At 32.4% G+C, this 24,088-nt stretch overlaps 1 pseudogene; it reads left to right on the top strand.

Annotated features, from left to right (window-relative positions):
- The first annotated feature begins 438 nt into the window (after positions 1 to 438).
- Positions 439 to 11,442, top strand: LOC111999653 (protein SOSEKI 5-like; annotated as a pseudogene).
- Positions 11,443 to 24,088: the final 12,646 nt, after the last annotated feature.

Here is a 24,088-nt window from a genome sequence, read left to right as displayed (position 1 = left end):
GTAACTAATTGCTCCAACTCACTCACCGCACACCCTTGGTGCAATGACTACTCCACAAATATAAGTGTTTGTAGAGTGTGGAGGGCAAAAGCCGATGTTCAAGTCTCCAATGAGGAGCTTTCATACACATATACACTTAAATTAGACTAGAATGAAATTTCTATCTTGTAAAAAAATAAATAAATAAATAAAAATAATTATAATTGCTCAACTCCATTAGTTATTGATTGATCAATTACTCATATGAAATTGATATTAATTATTAGTCTTTTTTTAATAATTTAATAATTATAATGGGGAGATTAAATTTAAACTCTGAATGTCATGAATAATAAACTAAGAAATACCAACTAATTGAGCTCGAAGGTCATTGTCAAAATGTGAAATTTGAAATTGGATGCGGCTATATAATTGCGAGTAATACTAGTGCCATATAAAATGGTAGAAGTTGTGGCACAACTCGCTCATGTGGCAAATTATGAATGGTAAAAGTGTGATAGTGAGTTTATATGAAAATACACATCTGTCACTCACAACTCACCACATAGACAAATTATAACAAAAATTGTGTCATTTTATATATCACCAACATTACTCAATTTGTAATTGCTCCGACTTCATTAGCTATTGCTTACACCAAGGTGACTTAAGAAACCGACTATTGTGACGTACCACCGACATGAAACCCCAGTTGCTTACAACTGTTACTCAATTGTTACACTTATGTTGCTCTGTCAATGACTTAGTAAAATGTTTTCTTATTGGTAGATTTGATGTACGATGTGGTTAACAACTTGTTTCCTTTCTGAGATTTCTTGAGCCTGTATTGGATGAAGTGTCTCATACTATTTGGGTCCACCCTAGCAAGCTCAGAGGCTGAAATCACAGTGAACGCGGTTTTATTTGTGGGGAAGACTCTCTTATGGGTCCAAAAGGTGGAATTGTAAATTGGACTACATTTGAGCATGTTTGATTCAGAGCCCCACAATGGAATTTCTGGTAGCATCTTTCCTAATTTTTATATATGCATCACTTTATCTCATCATGATGCTGATTGTGATGATGATAATGAATATTCAAAAGCCTTTTAATATTTGATTGTCTTCATGGTAATGCCCCCATCAATTTTTATACAAATCAATCCTTATCTTCTGCAACCACATGGTGCTTCTACATTGTTCCTGAAATGTGTCAAGGTGGACGCATTTGCAGGGGCTTGGGGTCACTAGAATATGAAAGGGAGACAATATGTTTTGGAGGAAATATAACTTTGATCATTTGCTTCCATTTAATAAATTTGTGGATGAGTAGCTTTAAGACACGTAACCCATTGAACCCTAAACATTTTCATTGGGCTTTCCTTAGTCTTTGAAATTATTGATTAGATTTGCCGGCGAGCTAGCTACCTGTATATATCATTTTTTTAACACATCAGTGTATAGTGTATACATATATGTACCTTCCAAGTTTGTTAAGATAAAGGTAAAATGGATCCTTTTTGGAGTTGCAGGACTGCTTAGTTGGGTTCCACTCTTTTCAGTATCATATCCAGGAAAAAAAAAAGAAAAAAGAAAAAAGAAAGATAGGATGGGAAATAATTTAATTGTAAACTCTCACGTTGAGATTAAGAGAAATAATATTGTATCTTTTTTTTTTTTTTTTTTTATTAAAACATGATAAAAGGTTTAAAAACAACAATTGTATTTATATATATGTAGTTAAACGAATTTAATATAATAAATGATTTTATCTATATCTACACGCAACAAATCAATAATTTAAATATTCAAATTTTAAAACACAGTTTTATCTAATATAATATAAGGCTTATCAATTTGTTAAGCATCCTTCTAAACTTAGAGGTTCATTGAAAACTTATTAATTTCTTTGTTATTTGTAGAAAGAAGTTGTGACTAGCCTTTTTTTACATTCTTCAATTATATCAATGCCGAACCATAAAAATGTTGCTCTCGCTAGGCTGTTGATTTTTTTCAAAGCTAAATTAAATCATCAACATAATTAGAAGTGTTTCTTGTATAGTTTAGTCTTTAGTGTAAAGACTACTTAAGTTGTTTATTGAAACAAAGAGACAAGAGAAAACAATTACTCAAGTTAATCTTGATGTAAGCCTGAAGTTAGACATACGCAATATTGCATATATGACATCATTGCTCCTTTTTCTTTTTCTTTTTTTTCTTTCTTCTTTTTAATGGGTTAACAAACGGGGATGGGGAACAGAAAATCGATAATGTTTTTTGGTATATACCAATATACCATAATTGCTCTTATCCAAAATTCCAAATATAGATGGGGTATATCATAAGATTATCGATGTTCTAATTATGGCGTGCACTTTAATTTCAGGGATAAGATTCATACGTGTCAAAGCCTTTACCAGAAACCTATTTCTGAATAATGAAATTAGAAACCTTGTTCAATCAACCAAAGGTGGCTATCATAGGACTGGACTGGCCTTTGGAATCTCTCATTTAGTCATTTCTAACTGACTAAAAAGAATTCCTTCACCGACAAAAATCTTAGATCCAATTCTTCAAAAGCCATTAAAATACAAAATAGGGAACCAACTACACAAAATCACCCTGCATCCAGTTAATCACCCTTTAAATATTTGAAGAGGAAATTACACTTTACTCCTTTAACACTTAACCTATTAAATTATGATAAAACATACTCAACTTCTTAAACTATATCTCATTTTATACTTATCCTCCTAAACTATAAAAATGTACATTTTACCCCCTTAAACTATACCCCTTTTACACTTATCTCCCCTAAACTATAAGAATACACCCTTCTCTAAACTATTACCCATGGATGTGGTGCAAAGTTTTACATGGGTAATAGTTTTGGGGAGCAAGTGTATATTTGCATAATTTTGGAAGGTAAGTGTAAGAGGGATATAGTTTAGGGATGTAAAATGTAATCTTCCATATTTTGAGGGTTGTAGGTCACTAGCTTGGGGTTTCACTTGCGGTGGGTATTGGTTTATCTCCTTATTCCACATTGGCGATTTTTCTACAAATTGAGTTTCATGGGTCTAATAATTGATGGGTCAGGTTACCATTTCAGGTAAGGTGCAATGTGGTTGGCGGGTATGGGTGAGAGTTATTGGGGCGGCAATGGGTTAGGGTTGCTGTTGGAGACTAGTGCATGGGTTTTCATTGGTTCATAGATTGCTTTTGGATTGAGTTGGTTTGCATGGCCATAGGGTTGGCTCAACATTATTTAGGGCCTAAGACGATATATTTATGTGGGCCCTTTTATATATAAATTTTAATTAAATAAATTTATTTAATACTAACCAAATTATGGTTAATTTGATGCATTAAATGCTTAATTTGATGAAATAATACTAACTAAAAGTTAATTTCATATAAAGAATTAAATATCATAGTTGAAACATAAATTTAACAAAAAGAAATAAAATAATTATTAAAAAAAAAAGATGCGTACTTTATCTTGGATATAAGGTAATGTATAATTAAGTAAATGTGTAATATAATTTTTAATTTTTGTATCTTGTTGTTAATACAGATATAGATTTTTTTTGGTATGTAGGGTTGTAGGAGATTAGATAACTAATGTTAACAATCTAACACATTTGGAAAAACAAAAATATTAATTAAACAATTTATAGTTTCAATTGGGCTAGGTTTCTATTGGTATTATATTTTGTAGGCCTTTTTAGAAATGAAAAAAGAAAATGCTAAAGTTATTACAAAATTTACTACAGTTATATGTCAATTTATAAGCTTATAATAAAATTTTTAATATCCATAACATCGCTCTTAAAAAAAAAAAAAAAAAAAAAAAAAAAAAAAAGAGAAAGAAAGGTATACGGAAATTTTTTTTAAAAGCCCAAATTTGGTAAGAATGTGGTATAAAAAGCTGATGTGACAATGTTTTATTGGATGATGTAAAATATGAATTTTACACCATCTAATAAGAAATTATCACATTAGTTTTTTACTTAAAACTCAATATATCATATCATAGTTAATAACATCTCAATAAACTCCAAGCTAGATTGGATTTTTAAATAAATATTATAATTGATTTGGTGTAATTATGCATATTTTTTAATATGTGATATGATGATGTAGTATGTTAGGATTGGAGGGTGTAAAACTTAGATTTTATAGCACTTCCTCATAGATTTAGTCTCTTTTTTGTTTTAGATTTAGTCTCTTTTTAAAAATGCATTATTATAAATTTTGGAGTCTTTTGGCTAAATATTGCTAAAATTAAAACATATTTGCGTTATAGGTACTGTTTGAAGTTATTTATGGAAATGAAGAGAGAGATTGAATTTCGGTAACAGTGTTGGTAGGAGAGAGAATGAGAAAAAGGAGGAAAGAGAAAAGCCTAATGTCAAGAATAGTAAATCTTGAATTTCGGCAACAGTGTTGCCGAAATTCATCTGCCCAAATTTCCTACGTTGCCCTGATGTGTGAGAAGTGCAATAATGAGTGGGTGCCCAAACAAAAAAAAAAAAAAAAAAGTAATTGTGGCAATGGTATTGCTGAAAATGGTAGGGGAAAAAAAAAAATGAATGCGGAAGAATTAAAGAAAAATATATAAAGTGTTACGTACACAATATTTTTACAATATTTTCACAACAAATCACAGGTAACTGGTTATTATTAATTCAAATTTAAATTTAACATTGAGATTACTATTTTAATCCAACAATAACAATAAGTAATAACCTGACACTTAGAATTTGTTGTAAAAATATTGTAAAAATTGTGTGCACTTCATTTCTAAAAATAAATTTAAAAAAAAAATTCAATTGTGGCAATGGTATTGCCGAAATACCATTGCCACATTTTTGAAAAAAAAAAAAAAATTCCCACAATTTCGGCAATGGTGGGGGATTTTTTTTTTTTTTTTTTTTTTCAAAAATGTGGCAATGGTATTTCGGCAATACCATTGCCACAATTGAATTTTTTTTTTTTTTGAAATGAAGTGCACACAATTTTTACAATATTTTTACAATAAATTCTAAGTGTCAGGTTATTATTTATTGTTATTGTTGGATTAAAATAGTAATCTGAATGTTAAATTTAAATTTAAATTAATAATAACCAGTTACCTGTGATTTGTTGTGAAAATATTGTAAAAATATTGTGTACGTAACACTTTATATATATTTTTTTAATTCCTCCGCATTCACTTTTTTTTCCCCTACCATTTTCGGCAATACCATTGCCACAATTACAATTTTTTTTTTGGCACCCACTCATTATTGCACTTCTCACACGTCCGAGCAGCATAGGAAATTTGGGCAGATGAATTTGTTGCCGAAATTCAAGATTTACTGTTCCTAACATTAGGCTTTTCTCTTTCCTCCTTTTTCTCATTCGCTCTCCTACTTTTTGTTGAATTTCGGCAACACTGTTGCCGAAATTCAATTTCTTTCCTCATTTCCACAAATAACTTCAAACAGTACCTATAATACAAATATGTTTTAATTTTGGTAATATTTAGCCAAAAGACTCTAAATTTTGAGTCTTCTACCATGGGGGGCGGGCTTTTTTTTTTTTTTCTTTTAGGGTTAGAAATATTTTATAGTGGGAGCCATAGGCCCTAAGTGGTCTGGGCTTTGGGCCAACCCTCTGTGACCATGTAATGGTCGTGCTACAGTGGGTTGGGTGGGTGTCTTAAATATGCGTTGGCAACTGGACGTCTTAGATACGAGTTGTTTTTTTTTTTTAAAGATAAGAGTTGTTTTGTTGATGTAAAAATATTTATTTAAGATTATTTTAATATATTTTACTTCATAATGAAGAAGGGTTTGTAGGGTGTATTATTAAATTGATTATATAAAATTTTACAAAAACAATATGAATGCTCTTAGGTTATTGATAAAAGGAGAAGGGAAAGAAAAAAAAAATTACAGAGGGAAACATTGTTTTTTAGGTGACTGGATGTCACTAAAGTAAGAAAGCACCTTTGCACTTAGAATTTTAGCAGCGTTTAAAGGTATTAATCAATGGTTGAGTTAGACAATTTTTTCATGAAGAGTCCGGTTAAACATACTAAGAAATATTAAATCAAAAAATAATCTGTTAGTTATATGTGTATTCATTAAAAAAAAAAAAAACCACGAGTTATTCGTACATAATTTTAAAAACTTTTTTTTTATCAAGTCAATTAATAGACTGTAAATTATTTTTTAAATCAAATTGATCACAATTAATATTCTTACAACATTTTAAATCAACTAAACAAATTATAGATTACACGTTTAGAGTATATTAATATAGTTTTGGAAATTATGAGACATAAACAAATTTAACAAATTTTAAAATAATTTAAATAATAAACGTTGCTTTACATGCCTATACATATAGAATTCAATATTAAAAAATATAAAGAAAATAAAAACTAAGGGAAAATTATTTTTAAAAATGATAGATGTAATAAAGATTTCTAACTTCTAAACACAAATATCGGTGGTTTAGCCACTTGCAGACCAAGCAAGCCTTGTAGCTTAACTGTTTTGAGACTCAATGCATGTTTTCATGTCAAAGGCATGTTTATTAATAGAATGAGTCCTAAACTCACCTCATTTTTTTTTTTTTTTTTTTTTCAGATGATTGTTTATTATTTAGTAGAGTGATCACTGTTGAGTGTTGAACATAGGTGGAAATTTTGAGATGGCATGAGGAGGTTTCAAGTCTCACTTCAAGTCTCAAAATAAGTGTGATTATTGGTGCAATGTAATAACAATATTATCAAAAAATGGAATTTGAACAGATGAGCTACAAGGCTATTGGCTATTATTAAAGAGTTGAGCTACAAGTAAAGAGTCTCATATTGAATAAGTTGAATTGAGTCTCAAAATAAATTAAAATATTATCTATAATAAGATGTCCAAGGACAAAAGCATGTTGGGACTTAGAAATAAATCTAAGAGAGAATAGCCTTCAAATTAATCCAAATGATTGATGAATCCAAATTAAATAGCAAACACAATGAACAACATAGTGAAACACAAATCACAATGCGCACACACAGACAATAAGTAGTTTTATGATGAGAAATCCTTAAGGGACAAAACTCTACAACAAAATCCACTATGAAGATAGTTGCAATACATAACGACTAACTAAACCACCAGTTAAGCAATGAACATGTACTCAAGCCTCTAGCTCTTGCTAGTAACAGACTACACCAATCGTTTCTCTTCAGAGTCTCCAAATGCAAGTCAAGTATGTCTACTGCTAGTCTAATCTCTCGAACACTTCAAGGCCTCTTGAAGATTTCAGAATTCAAAAGGTCTTTGCTGTTTTCTAGCAATCCAAATCACTCAAGACTACTCTTAGTGTTTTGGTGAAGTTCTCCTCTTAAAGATGGTTAATGGGAGAGGTTGAAGGTGTGGAAGAATACAAGACATTCTCTCAAAGAATACAATACCCTCCTTCCTTCGTTTTCTCTGAAAATAACGAGTTTTTTTTTTTTCTCCATTTTGTAACCAAAATGGTCTTGACTGTTGACGCCATGTCCGCTCCTCCTTGTCTAATAACTAGTTTACCTCTCATGGCTCTCACACCTCCTTTAACACTTACTTTATCAAATTGTTTTCCCTTTGTGAGATTTTTTCTAAAATCATTATTTAAGTTCATTATTCAGTTAAAAAATTGAAAAATAATATTCTAAAAAGAAAAAAAAAGTTTGTATCTAATGTACAAACTCCTACTTTGATGAGGTCTAGGTGAGATCATGGTAGGTTGCAACTTAACCCCAAAATTTTATTTTTTATTTTTTATTTTTTGAGAGGCTAATTCCCGAACTCGAACTCGAACTCGAACTCGAACTTGAACTCGAACTCAAACTAGCTTGTGACTTGTAACTTTTGGTGGAAGGCACTTGTCATCACACCAAAATCTAATCTCTATTTTTTTTTTTCAAAATTAAGTTTTAAAATGTTGAAATAAATTCAAAATAAAAATTACATTAAATTAAAAATACAAATATTTTTAAAACTTTTAATTTTAATAAGATGAGTTCGTTCAAATTCATTAGATTGGTAGATTGAATATCCAACTTACTTTATCTTGACTTTCTGAGCTTGCTGTACAACACAAACACACACACACACACACACACCACACACACACACACATATATATATATATATAACTTCTGCTCCCAACAACAAGGGATCCGTTTTGGACTTATCACTTGCCATTTAGGCACACCATCTTTTATCTTGGTGCACACCTCTGTCTATTAGTTGTAATATCACTTGTAAAATGACAAATATAGAGAGTTTTCAAATGCACTTATTGATATAAATGTTGGATATTATCTACATTAATCCAAAATTTTAAGTCGATTTGAGGCCAACATATATCTTGTTTTCTCAATTTCTTTACCATTCGTCAACTATTATATACTGTTGAACATTCATTAAATTTTACTAATGTGCTAAGTACTAGCGAGGCAGTACACACCTGGGTCAATGGGCTTATAGCAACAATTTCTCAGGGCTTTTGGGCCTCCAAAATTTCCTACACTTAGCCCTACATGCTTCATGACTCTATTACACTCCTTTCACCCAAATCTTTGTTTTGGGCCTCAAATAATGATTTATTATTATTATTATTATTTTGAGGAATAAGGATTATAATGATTCATTATTAAATGAAAAGCTAAATTTTCTTGTCATGCCATCATTATTTAAACAAATATTAAGAGTTAATTTGGTATCAATTTTAAGTTATTAATAATGTGGCAAAATTGAGACAACTCGTTTAACTATGAATGGTTATGATTTTAAAAATTTTATGGAGAAATTTTTCTGGGATCTCAATCTACGGCCTTGGATTAATTGGACACTCATTATTATTTTTCTTAATCTTGCCTTTTCAGCTTAGAGATAATATAAGGCCATTGCTCCATGGAAGTGCATACATGCATGCTGTACAAATTAACCATATTAGGCATCACCGAATGCTCACTGTAACTCAATTCCATCATACCCTTAACTCCAATCTGAGATACCGTACCTGAATGGTAATACATATTGTCCCCTCTTTCCTAAGCTACAACATCCAAGATCAGGTATGAATTTTCCTGGTTGATGTGGTCACAACTCACAAATTACATGCATTGCATGTTTTTCTAAATGTCATAAAATTTGATGAATTTTCTTAAGCATGCTCACATACTGCATGCGAGATAATTAGGAAATAGGAGAAACGCTTCTGTTTTTGTTTTTCTTATAACAATCAAAGTTCACATTCATGGAAGAACCATAGAGTGTCAGCGAACCATAAAACTTTTGACAAATCATTGTAAGTACAAAATAGACAGTGCCATTGCCTTTGTCTAATGATTTACTCTTTGTTATGTCTTATGTGGCTTGGGTTTAGGGCAACCAAGTCATAAATATGTTTTACAAGTTAATTGCGTGAAATTCCTATTTTGGTCATGATTTTTGAGGTTGGACCAAGGTTGAACCGAGATTGAACCGTGATGACATCATAATTAATTTAAAATATAAATAAATATATTAAATTAGTACATATAGAAAAATTAACTTAAATAATCAAATTAAATATAAAGACATATTTCTTTATATATTATTAATCAAAATCCATATAAGTTTTTTTAAGATATTTCAATTAATATATCAATATCAAACTCAAATCTCTACTTCTCAATAATAATAATAACACCTACATTTTTTAGAATATTATAATTAAAATATGAACCTAAAAATAATGAAAAAAAAAATCGTTGAGAACAGGATATCAATATCATGTGGGCACTAGAGAATGATTTAAAATTGAAATGAAATGTAATCTGACACTTTCAACTCTCAGTCTCCCACCATTGAAGAGAAACAACAACCCCCCCCCCCCCCCCCCCTTCTCTTCTCTATCCTAACCAAAGTTTTAGTTCCATGAAATTATAACAAGTGACCATAACAAATTAAAACTAGAAAACCAACCAAAAGCACAAATTTCCATAACTCTGCTAGTTTTAAACACAACAAATCCCATGGAGCCTGAGTTGGGCCTCAAACCGATTAGTATGCCCAGTAATTTCAGTTGGTCCATATCTAAAATGTCCAGCCCACCTAAGGAAGAATTCTATTATACTGTTAGCCTAGCATTCCCCGTAATTGTGGCCCAACCTTTTCATCTGAAACTTTTTTTTTTCTTTTTTTTAGTTGAAACCCATTTTTTAAGACTTCAAGAACCCGCTATCTCTATATATAAAATGCCCGAATGTGCATAGCTACAGTGTCTTTTGGTTTGTTCAATTGACATTTGATATTGTAGCTATAGTTTTTTTTTTTTTTTTTTTTTTTTTTTTTTTTTTTTTTTTTTTTTTTTTTTCAGTCATTGGCTTGTTCTTCTTCTTTCTTAATATTTATATAAGCTGACATATTTTTATACTGACACAACAAATTTCATAATACTTCCACAATTATACAATGAGTTTTGATTTGTTTAATTGACATTATAGCCATAGCAGCTATAGTGGTTTTTTTTTTTTTTTTTTTTAATCATCAGCTTGTGCTTTTTTTTGGGCAAAAATGCAAAATTGACCCTCTAAATTTCACATTTTTTTTTTATTTCAGTCTTCTAACTTTCAATTTTATCAATTAATTTCTCTAATTTTCAATTTTTGTCAATTCAGGATTCCATTATAACTCAATTAGTGCTATCATTAGAACCACTAAAACTCCGTTACCAGGGAATGGCTATCTAAGCCGTTTGATCTAATTATTTTGCTACTTTCAGTTTCATATCTAATTTTGTTTTCTAATTCAGGAGCTATAAAAAGGGCTTCGTTTGGCATGATTTATAAGAGAACGATTTCATATATCCAGCTCACGAACAAGAATATGTTCTCAAAGGCTCGAAGTTTCACGAACTCTATCTTAGCCCTAAGCTCCACGAAATGATTACGCCTTCGATGTCTTCATCTTCGTCGAGATCTCTGAGGCCACCACCGCCGGAGACAAACAAGTCCAGCGAGGATTCGGATTTTCCAACGGTGATAATGCAGCAAAGGAACCAGTCATAGAGCTTGATCAATCTCCATGAGTACAAGGTCTACAAGGCTGACTCGTCTTCCGGCGAGTCTGCCGGAAAAGCCGTCACCGACGCATCGACTTAGACTAAGGACAAGTGAAGGAGACGTAGGCCAGTCAAAGCAAAAGAAATCAAAAAAGATGAAGAAGAAGACGAGCAAGTTTGCGAAGAGAAAAGTCAACGTGAAATGTGCCATGGTCAAAGTACGGAGCTGAGTAGGGACGAGATTTCGCCTCCGCCGTCAGATTCAATCCTTGAAACCCTAGAATCATTAATGAAAGCTGATGGACGGTTGGTGATTTGCCAACCTAGCGCTAATATATATCTTAAGGAACCAGTCATAGAGCTTGATCAATCTCCATGAGTACAAGGTCTACAAGGCTGACTCGTCTTCCGGCGAGTCTGCCGGAAAAGCCGTCACCGACGCATCGACTTAGACTAAGGACAAGTGAAGGAGACGTAGGCCAGTCAAAGCAAAAGAAATCAAAAAAGATGAAGAAGAAGACGAGCAAGTTTGCGAAGAGAAAAGTCAACGCGAAATGTGCCATGGTCAAAGTACGGAGCTGAGTAGGGACGAGATTTCGCCTCCGCCGTCAGATTCAATCCTTGAAACCCTAGAATCATTAATGAAAGCTGATGGACGGTTGGTGATTTGCCAACCTAGCGCTAATATATATCTGATGTTGTTGAGTTGTAACGAAGTTTTAGTGGTTCTAACAGCAGCACTAACTACGTTGTAACGGAGCCTTAAATTGACAAAAATTGAAAGTTAGAAAATTGAATTAACAAAACTAAAAGTTAAAGGACTGAAATGAAAAAAAATGTGAAAGTCAGAGGGTCAATTCTGCATTTTTGCCTTGTTTTTTTTCTTTTAAATATTTATATGAGTTGGCATATATATTGTTATACTGACATAACAAATTTCACAATATCTACTAACTATATAAAAAGAGCCAACAGCTTTTGCTACAGTACATTTGGTTTATTCAACCTTTGCCTTTTGTAGCAAGCCAAAAAGGTGAGTTTGGTGAGAAAGAAAAATTTTTAACATTAAAAAAATATTATGTCCATAATATTTTCACAATAAATTTAAGTAACAAGTTATTATTTACTATTATTGGTGGGAAAAATAATTTTAGTGATGAGTTCAAATTAAAATCATTAATAACTTACAATTGAAGATTTGTTGTAAAAATATTGTAGACGTAACACTTAGTATTTAATACTATTACCACAACTAAAAATAAAGGTATTGCAAAAAAAAAAAAAAAATACTACATCCACAACATTTTTTAATAACACATCTTAGGTGGTAAATTGTTATTCTAATTTAAACTTACCAATGAAATTACTTTTTTGACTACCAATAATAATCCATAACAACCTATTGCTTATAATTTGTAATGAAAATATTGTGGACATAGCATTTCTCTTGTGAAAGTGTTAAGACATCATGTTGTCATCACAATATTTTCACAACTATTGAGGTATCAATTCTTTACAAGTCAAAGTAAAATATAACAAAGTTATAAAGGTATTATAAAAATGTTGTGTCATTCTTTGTGTTTCTAAGAAAAAAAAAAATTATTAGTTAATTTTTGTTAAGCCAAAATTCATTGTTTCACATACTGTTTTCTTAGGTTGATTTTTTGTATTTTTTTTTTTCCTTTCTGCACCATTTTAAGTGAAAACACATATTTTTATACACACACACACACACACACAAAAACCTTAGGATTAAAATAATTTTCATCCTTTATATTTGGGGTAATTCACAATGCCTCCTTAAACTTTAAAATCAAGAAATTTCCCCCTTAATATTTTGGAAAAGAACAAATATGTCATTATTATTCTCTCAATTAAACTCTAATGAAAGCTTATACTTCTTCAAATATTCCGTTGTGTAATGTGTAAAATACTCCCACTAAATTTTAACCTCCCAAAAATTTTCATGTATTTGAGTTTTAGATGGTAGTAATGTTTAGAAAGTTGGAATGGTAATATAAGATATTTTATTTCCTTGCCTTTTGTTATCTTTTTTCTTATTTTTTTTCTTTTTTCCTTTTCTTGCCTGAAATGAGTGTTTGTTAAAAACTAATTAAGCTAAGTATTGCACCGAGACTCATGTAGAATGATAAAGAAGAAAGTATGAATTGCAAAATTTTCATTGTGTATGGTTGAAGGTATTTATTGAAGAATTTCAACTGTAGCATATAACATCATTCATTACAAAAATTTAAATATTGTGACAAGGATTTAGCAACACTCAGTTGCTTATTGTTGGAAGATAATGATATTTGTTATCATTCTTAGAAATTTTTAATGAGTGGATATTGCACTTAGCAAATAGGTATCAAAATTCTTATACGAACAAGATTAACTTTGTATGACATGCATTTTTTATGTGTGTGTGTAAATATATATATATATATATTTGTTTTTGAGGAGAACATTTTTTATGTATATAGTTTCATACTTCTTCAAATAAAATTTTTATCTTAATTTTTTCAATCAAGCGGTAGCACGTGCCTTGCATGTGCTCCCCACACTAGTGTTCTTGAAATAAGCCCAAATCTCAACTCTCTCGGCTTAGATAAACTACAAAACTCACATGCCACGGGTGGCCCAAATTGACCTAGTTCTATCTACTACTACTAGTGCTAGCACCACTCACATGTCATTAATTATCTTGCACCTTATGTCATCCTTTACCATCCTATATTCAATCCCTAATACTAATAGGTATCAATTTAGCTAAGAACTTGTGTTCCAATCATCTTCTCAATGTAAGGAGGCTCAAGTTGAGTGTGTCTACAAAACTACACCATTTCTTTATGCATGATGGATGGCTACCCCCCCCCCCCCTCTTTCCCTCTCTCTCTCCAATATTAGACATACTCTTGGAAATTTACCCTATTTTTCTTCTTCATCATTTGTAAATAACCAAGTGATCTAAACTCTTATACAAAAATCTCATATAACGCCTCACAAAGAAATCTTTTGAAATTAAAACTTGAAATCCTAACATGTATTAAACTTCTTAAAGAATAACTAAGAGCAACTACATCAGTTGATGCAAAGTTGTGCAAAATAGAAAAAGGCGCTCATTTTACACATTTTGAGCAAAAAAACACCAACATCAGTGGGTGTAAAATTGTGCATTTAGCATTTGCATTTATTATTTTATTAGTTTTTCTCTCTCTTGTCTCTAGCACTCTTCTTTTTCTCCCCAAACCATCAATCATCTCTGATTCCTCCCCTCTCCTCAACCACAGCCGTCCGATCGACACCAAACTCACACCTCACTCCTCAACGACTTCCTCTCTTCAACCGAGGCCAGCGACTATCTCCATGCCCTATCCTCCGACACCACCAGACTCATCCCTCAACAATTCACTGATGATGAGTCCTCCTCCACCAACCGAGTCTACTCCAAGTTGCTCCACCGCGTCGAGTCTTTCCTTGTTTCAGAATCCGAAGACGACGAGGACAAGGCTAATAAAGTGTTGCTCATGATCAGTATCGTCCTCGCCACATTCCTCGCTTCACTCAGTGCAACATGACTGGGTGAGTCATTGAAAAAATTGCAATTTTTTGAAATTTGAATGACAAAAGATCGAACTTTGAGTCTATTTTATTGTCTCATTATCAGCGAGAGAGAAGCGGTAAGGGAGAGATGGGTTTCGGATTGGGTTTGTGAGAGAGAGGCAACGAGGGAGAGAATAATAAAAAAATTGTAAAAGAATAAATATTTTATTGAATAAATGTTTAGAATAGATAAATTGATGTGGGTGTTTTGTAAAAATGGGTGTGTAAAATAGAAAAAGTAGCTTTTTTTGTGCAAAATAGAAGGAAAATTTGCATCAATTGATGTAGTTGCTCTAACTGCTTGAAATCTCAATAATAGTCCACTTGCAAGAAATAACAAAAGACACTAAGTTCTATAAAACAAAAGGCCGACAGAATAACAAAGGTGCCAAAAAATAATAATAATAATAATAAGTCAATAGATTCAATGGATTTCAACCTAAAAATTTATAGAAAATGATTGCTCAATTTATATGAATAACGAGAATATGCACAATGCAACATGTTGATATTCCTCCATCTCCTGTGTATTTCCTTCGCAAGAAGGATCACACTTACTTACTACCCCAATGGGTGGGTCACTAAAAAATAATAATCACCAATCAAAATCACAGTATGCATCAACTTCCATAACATCCCCAACTTCTACAACACCAATTACATAATTTGGATCAAAGCCAACATATTTCCTCATGGTGGTGTCACTTTATTTCATGGCAAAGATTTCAATAAACGTTGCATATAAAAAGCGATCAAATGAGTTTCACAAATGCAATAACTCAAAAGAAATAAGAATGAAGTACAAAATAAAATGTCACATGTAGAAACGGTACCATATCTAAAGAGAATGCCAGTGAGTCTAGGACACTCATGAAATATGGATATTCATCAAGAAATGACATCTTTGGTTACGTTATCAATTTGCATCTTTTTTAGTGTGTAAGAAAAGTCAATTATTTTTCAAAGAATTAATTATTGCGGGTTATTCAAAAAATAATTTTGTGATACTTGAAAAAAGAAAGTAATGAAATTCGATGACGAAATTGACTACCTATTTATATGGGTCAAAAAGTAAATTTCACTATTCTTAGGAACCCTAATACACGTTATTTATTAAGATGAGACTCTTCTACCATACTAACTGATTGAAACGGGACCTTATGTCACAGGATTAAATTTTTTACTCAATTTTCTGCCTGTGATGGCCTTAAGTCCCTGACTTATAGTCTCAACCAACACCACACACACACATTGCAGGAACACTTAGAATAAATTATATAGGGACTTCACACACACCGTACACACTATGTTTACAGGGAACCCACCCCCAACATTTATTACTTAATCTCAAGTACAAAGAAAACCCTTTACAAGCTTAGAGAAATACACAGAATAACGCAGGACAATTAGAACAAAACTGAAACAACAATAAAATAAAGGGATATAACTTAGGAATCAGTACCAAGCGGGGAAACCACTAGGAGTCAGCACCTAGGGTAGACCTGGAGTCAGCCCTAGACCAAAGAAAGACCAAACGGCCATTGTTTTCATTTATCAAAGTATCAACTAACTCTCAAGGAGTACAATAGGTTGCTTATAAAGGATTGCTAAACCCTAGTTCTAATTGGCTAGGAAACCCTAATTGCCTTATTACAAAAATAACCTTACTTCTAAATTAAAATACTAAAAGCCCAATAAACTAATAGGACCTAAAACATAAAAATACAATTGGCTTGCAAACATAAATAATACTAAACAATAATCTTCTTGTGTCTCCCGCATCATTCTCCTCTGGTTGGGGAAAACTCGACCTCGAGTTCTAAAGCGTTGAAGGATTAGGATGCTGACAAGTAACACTTGCTTCAAGTCTGGAATCACCTTAAGGAGCATAGAGAAAAGAAAAACCTTGAATTCCACCATGACAAACTCTTCTGGAATAGCAAAATCAATGTGTGGAATCAACATAATCTTATCTTGAACCATTGGAAGCAGTATGTTATTCACTTTCTCCACTTTAGCAAACTATTTGTCTTCATTCACCATGGAAGGCTGATCAAAAACAGATTCATTAGCTTCTAATATCACATCACGTGCACCCTCTAACATAATACTCTCTTTAGACACCATCTCTTCACCTTGCTGCTCTTCAATAGATTCATTTCCTTGCACACATTTTAAAGCAACACTTGTCAAGGCATGTACGTCTGTGTCAACATTAGGCTTTGGTATTGTTGGAGGATTCTTCATGACCAAGATATCATCATCAATGTTATTTTCTATTGGGCCAACAATAAGTTCATTGTGATCAAGTATCCTTGGTTTCCCAATTGAATCGGTTTGAGTCTTCTTTTGCTTCATCTGAGCAATCTTGTCTTGAACATCTTTCATGAGCTTTACAGATAATTCCTTTAATTCCTTGGTAGATAATTCCTTAATAGATTGTTCAAAAGTGCGCTAAGGACATGAAATGGGATAAGGATGAGGATTCATCGTACTTGCTTCAACTTGAAAAGTACCACACTGAGATTGTGGTAGATACTTAGCTCGATAGTATGGTGACAAATACTCATCGCAAAAATTTTCTTTCATATCTTCCCACATACTAATGGCAGGTTCATACTTCATATGGCAGAAATATTCAAGGTTCTCCTAAAACCTTTGTGCTTTACCTCTTAACTTCAACTTGGCATACCTAACCTTTTTGTTATCTGCAAAATTTGCTTGCTCAAAGAATTGTTCCATCCCATTCATCCAGTAGACAAAATATCGTGGATAAATTTCACAACCATCAAAATAAGGTGCTTCTAATATTACCATGATTCTCTAAAATAATGCTTCAACAAATAGTTGTGATTTTCTCTGGAAAAATGCTGGNCTGTGGGTTGTGGGTAGGTTTGTGGTTTGGGTGGCTGGCTTTTCTGGCAAATAGTGTGGTGCTTCAACGGTGGCCAAGATTGACAAATAGGGTTTGTTGGTTGTTGGGTCAAAGGACTTTGGTTGACAAGTAACCTTCTGGTGGCTTGAAAAGTGTGGATATTGAGAGATGGTTTTCTGATGTGGTTTGGCAGAGATGTCGTGAAGGGATTTTGAAGGTGGTGTGGTGGCTGGATTTCTAGTAGTGGAAAATATATGGTGAAAGCTTTTTTTTTTTTTTATCTAGTTCTGGATTGACTTGCAATGATGCTTCAAACATATCAGTGTTTGCTCTGATACCAAAATTGACGCAGGACAACCAGAATAAAACTAAAACAACAATAAAATAAAGAGATATGACTTAGGAGTCAGTACCTAGGCCTTACTTGGAGTTACCACTAAACAGAGAAACCACTAGGAGTCAGCACCTAGGGTAGACCTGGAGTCAACACCAGACCAAAGAAAGACCAAACAGCCATTGTTTTCATTCATCAAAATATCAACTAACTCTCAAGGAGTACAATAGGTTGCTTATAAAGGATTGCTAAACCCTAGTTCTAATTGGCTAAGAAACCCTAATTGTCTTATTACAAAAATAACCTTACTTCTAAGTTAAAATACTAAAAGCCTAATAAACTAATAAGACCTAAAACATAAAAATACAATTGGCTTGCAAACATAAATAATACTAAACAATAATCTTCTTGCGTCTCCCGTATCATAGAATTTTCCTAAAGGCCAAATACACTCTGCTATTGACACCCTTAATAGCATTAGAGTCATATACACAAAATTAATTGCTATGACAATTACTGCCTAGTAACTACCTGAGTCTTGGACAATCTGCCACTTGTGTTTTGATTTAGGACACCTTCAACTAATGTTGTCTTGGTCTGTTCTCCACGTTTCAACCCCTACATAACAAGTCTGAACATCAAGAAAACCAGGAACTGCTTGATAACTACTTGTAACTGCCACTAAACAGCCCATGTCTCAACAAATCATGGGGCTTCTACCCATCAACCAACATCCCACACAACATGTTTCCCCACGTTTTAGGAGGCTTGGCCCATGCCCAAGCCCTCCCCCATCAGCAACACAACCCACACAGCATGCCCACATGCAGCACAACAAGTAACTGACATCAACCCACTGGCATCTGTCCATGCATTTAGCCAACACCCACTAGCCCAATGCCTTACACACAGCATCTGATCATCATAGCAGCCTAACCCTGTCTTGCACATAAGCCACCAAGCCCACACATAAGTAATCAGCAACTAAGCCACCAATGTCATGCACCACAACATAGGGTTAATACCACCTGCTGCTGCCAATCATAAAATCCAACTCTGCCCACCATGGCCCTCCTCTAGCCTAATGTTGTCCAAACACCCTCATTCCCCATGCCATCATCAGCAACAAGTAAAGCTCCTAACAAATCACCCCCACCAAAAGAAGCCGGTGTTCTTATCAGTAGGGTAGCTTCAAGCCTTCACTTCCATTTCAAACTGTCATAATGTCAATGCCTTTTCCCAACTTGCTTTTGATTCAATACTCCCTTTCCACTTCACTACATAATAAGTTATCATGTTTCCTCTCTTTCGATAACCTGTCACTTTCTTGCCAAGAATTCAGTCTACTTCACGGTCAAATTGCACCATTACAGTAGGTGGAGCATGCCTTATCTCATTCCTTACAAGATCCTCACTATTCTCGTGGTAAGGCTTTAGAAAATTCACATGAATCGTTGGGTGAATCTGCAATCTTTCTAGTAGTTTCAACTTGTAAGCAACATTACCAACTCTCTTCACAATTACAAAAGAACCATCACACTTTAGAATCAAGCCTCAATGCACACTCTCACTTCTAAACTTCCTCCAAATCTATGGAGTTAGCTTCAACAACACTTTGTCCCTAACCTAGAACTCAAGAGACCTTCCCCCTTTATCAGTATTCTTCTTCATTCTCTGTTCTACTTTCAACAAACTGTCTTGTGCTTCTTGCATCAACTCTTGCTTAGCCATAGCAAATCTATATGTTGCAGGACATTTGCCCCCTGAACGCTATTTTGCATTCTCATGAGGGGTCAAGGGCTACTACCCCATTGCCAACTCAAATGGACTCATTCCCATCAAAGAAGACTTGTGAAAATTATAAGCAAACTATGCTAAATCCAACAAGTCCAGCCAGTTTTTCTAACTTGCAGTCACATAGTGCCTTAAGTGATCTTCAAACATAGCATTGATCCTCCCAATTTAACCATTTGTTTATAGGTGATTACAAGTAGAAAACTTAAATTGTGAACCCAACAATCCAAACAAAACTATCCAAAACTGACTAGTAAAACAAGAGTCTCTATCACTCACAATATCTTCAGTCAAACCAAAGTACTACACCACATTTCTGTAAAATAGATCAGTAGCTACCTCTGCAATGCAAGTACTTAGTGCAACAATAAATATTGCATACTTCGAAAACTGATCAACCACTACAAAGACTAAACCCATCCCTTTCACTTTAGGCAAACCAGTAATGAAATCCATTGAAATAAAAACCCATGGATTTTCTAGAATAGGAAGAGGTTGTAGCAAACCAGCTTCCTTTTGAGTTAATCTTTTATCTTGTTGACAAATAAGGCAAGTTTTGACATACAACTCAATGTCTAACTCCATCTTAGGTCAATAGTAAGAATGGGACAACAATGCATTGATTCTTTCCTTACTAGTAGAGACGGAACCAAGACTTAGAGTTAGGGGGGCAAAAGTATAAACAAAAAGAAAATTGAAACTCCAAATAAACATTCATTTAAGAAACCATCAACAAAGAAAAATACACAAAATTATTGTTTTTAAGATATTACAATGAAATCATTATACACAATAGACAAGCACTATGATCACAAGCACTTAACAATTAACCATCTCTTTATAGTTGCAAATAATCTCTTTAATTATTTATCAAAAAACCATCTCTTTAATTTTTTTAAAGATACTAAACTAATATACAATTACAAAAACACTAACAGACAAAAGAAAAGCACATAAAATGAACAAAACATCACATCACATGGGCTGTTGGGCATTAGGATTAGGTGTTGACGTGTTGAAGTTGAATTGTTGGGCATTAGATGTTGCATGTTTAGCTTTCTGATTTTCAAAAGAGAGGAGATGGAGTCACTGGACAGCTTTTTTATTCATAAAAAAATATAAATTTTATCTTTCTCTTTCAGTCTTTCTCTTTAGTGTCTTCTAGTCTCTTTACTTTCTTATGTCTCTGATCTATGCCTCTCTTTAAATTTTCCTCACAAATCACAATCTAAGTTTATCAAACAAGCATTAGAGATTCAAATATGAAAGGGATACAATATTCTCATCCAAAAAAATTACCCGGTTTAGGCGGTGCTGTGGTGGACTGGTGGTGGTTGGTGGCATCAGGCATGGTATGCTAGTCAACCTCTACTTCTGCTATTTTGCTTTATGCTATCCAACTCCTCAGTTTGAGGTCTTCTGCGTTCTGCCTTAAGTTAGGTTTTATTTTCTTTAATTTTTTTTTTTTTTGCGAACATAATATATATAAAACTAAATCTAGGTTTTGATTTGAACTTGGACCAAATTTTAGGAATGAAAATTGTATTTCACCTCTCCTTTGATCGTTTAATGTATATGTTACTAAGTCTTTATTGGAATTCAGAACTAAATGTAAATTACAGAGCTAAATCTTTTTCTTTTTTTTCCTTTTCTTTTTTTTGTGTTTCTCCTAAAAGCAAAATTAATTTACATATTCTTGTGATGAATTGAATTGTAGAGATTGGGATTGTGAGTCCTAGTTGCAAATGTCCATTCATTTTCTGTTTTGGATTTTTGATGTTGTTGTTTATGTTTGCCAATGAGTTTCTTTGTTCAAATTGATAGGCTTTGTCTAAAAGATTGACGTCTTGAAAGATTGCCTTTAAGTTCAGGGCAACGCCAAAGCAAATTCAGGGGGTTCAAATGAACCCCTTGACTTCAAAATAAAAGGCTATATATATATATATATAAAAAAAATAGTTTTTTTTTAGCTTAATACTTTATTTTTTAAAATTTTTTTTTTTTGGCTCACTCTAACTTAAATTTTACACATCTTTATTACAAGTATTTTCGACTTTAAGAATAAAAAGTAAGGTTTTTTTTTTTTTTTTGGGGTGAGAAACCGAATAAAGAGTAAGTGTTTGTGAATTGTAAGTGTAATTTTTATTTATTATAAATTTATATTATATGTGTGTGAGTGTGTTTAATATTAATTGTGTACATTACTTTTTGTTATAATGTTACGTATTTGTGTAAATTATGATGTGTGTGGATGTTTGTATGTACAATATAAATATAATATAACTTTATATAATTTAATAATTAAGAAATAGAAAAGAAATTTTGTACATGTGTGTGCATTGTTATCATATTATAATAACTTTTTGTAATAAAGTTAGTAAAATTCAAAAAAACAATTGTAAAGTTAATGATTGTTCAAGCATTACCACCACATACCCTTAGTGCGATGGTCACTCACAAGTATAAGTGTTTGTGAAGTGTAGAGAGCAAGAGTCGGGGTTCAAGTTTCTAAGAGGGAATTTCGCACACATATACACTTAAATTAGGCTAGAGTAGATTTTTTGTCTTGTATAAAAATTAAAAAAAAAAAAAAAAANACATAATATATATATATATATATTTTAAGTAGCTTAGAAATCCCCTTCTTTTTCCCTTTTATATGTGTGTCTTGCCGTTGGGTGTTCTCCTACTCCTAGTTAGAATCGGCTTTGATTTATTTATATATATATATATATATTTTTTTTTTTTGCATGTCTGTTTTGGGGTGTTATTTGGGCTTAATTTTGTTGCTGGGCTAATATTTTTTTTATAACTTTTAAAAATATCAATAATATTGTTGAAGGGGAAAAAGTGCAATTTTATTAAAACAAATTGCTAAAAATAATATATTATATATATACCAAAAAAAATTTTAAAATCTTGGGGTGGGGGGGGGGGGGGAATGTCTTGCCAATTGTGGATCATAAGTCTCTTTCAACTACTCTCTACGAATCTTCCCACTAAGCACATACAGCTTGCCACCCTTTACATACAACAACCCATCCTCAAGCCAATAGTGATGCACTAGGCCTACAGTCACATCTTGCATCAATTTCTGGTAGGTAGCATCAAGCTTTGAACTCTCCTTGATTCTTTTCACAAAATTGGACTCAACTCTAGTCAAGGCAGCAACATACTCTTGCACTTGTTTCCAGCTAAGTGCATTTGCTACTTGGTTATGCTTTCCAAGTTTATGCTTCCACACAAAAACATACTCCTGCAACAACTTTTGCCATCTAGCTTGCTTAGGGGACAGCTTCTTCTGTGTGTGTTGAAGAAGTTTTTAGCCGCATTAAAAAAAAAAAAAAGACTATTCAAGCATTTAATTGGTTAAGTAGACACGTAATGTATAATTTATGTATAAATAAGTGTGATTGTGTGCGTTAATAATTAATACGGAGTCAATTAGTTGAAATTAGTCATTTAGTCTAAAATATTTTTATGAAAACAAAGTCAAATAGATAATAATAATTGTATAAAGATAAAAATGTTAGACAAATTTAACAAAATAAAATGATCATAGACTCATAGCTACCCACATTAGCAATAGATATTCATAATGAACTATCATGTAACATTCAAGATTTGAAAACTTGTAAAATAAAATTGTAAAACTTTATGTATTATTATTATTATTTTCGATAATTCAATATATTCAAGTTCTCTTTTTATTAAAATTTTGTAGTAACCCCCCTAAACAAAATTCTTGGAGCCGCCACTGTTTAAGTTGTTTATGAAAATGCTTGTTTGGTTGACATTTTTCTGTTGTTGAAGAGACTAGATTATTTTTTCTTTGATAAGTCTAAATAGTCTATAGATTACTACTAAAATTTTAAAAACTTGGATTTTGACTATAACATTTATGATCAATCAAACAAACTTGAATGCAGGGGATTTGTGTAAACTATCAGCCTATTGAAAAAACGTATAAAAATTGTGTAATTTTATTTTTGGTTAAAAAGGAAGAAGTTGACTTGGAGGTCCTGCACTACCACATATGCTATGTTTCTAGTAAATGTGCATAAGAACCTGACTATGTTTTGTGTCTATAAGGCAATTAATTGGCATTTTCTTATTACAAAATATTGTTCTAGATTTGTATTATGCCTAGAAGTTGCTTGATTATATTTCATTGCTTAGTTACAAAGGCCAAAGTAAACTACACTGAAACTTTGGTATAAAAAAAATTTAATGATCCTAAAATTAGTCCTAACTGAATCTTATTGTGGTTCTTCAATGATCGGAAGTAATGGGAAGGAGGATGGGTTGGTACTTTTAGATAGAGGCAAAGAGAAGGTATCTAACCCACTTTTAGAAGATTCAGAATAATATTACTTCTTGTATGACAGGATTTTGAAATTGTTTGATTTTTTTTTTTTT

This window comes from Quercus suber, unplaced genomic scaffold (genome assembly GCF_002906115.3).
Source record: "Quercus suber isolate HL8 unplaced genomic scaffold, Cork oak 2.0 scaffold_227, whole genome shotgun sequence".
Lineage (NCBI taxonomy): Eukaryota > Viridiplantae > Streptophyta > Magnoliopsida > Fagales > Fagaceae > Quercus > Quercus suber.
This window is presented reverse-complemented; position numbering and strand designations above follow the sequence as displayed.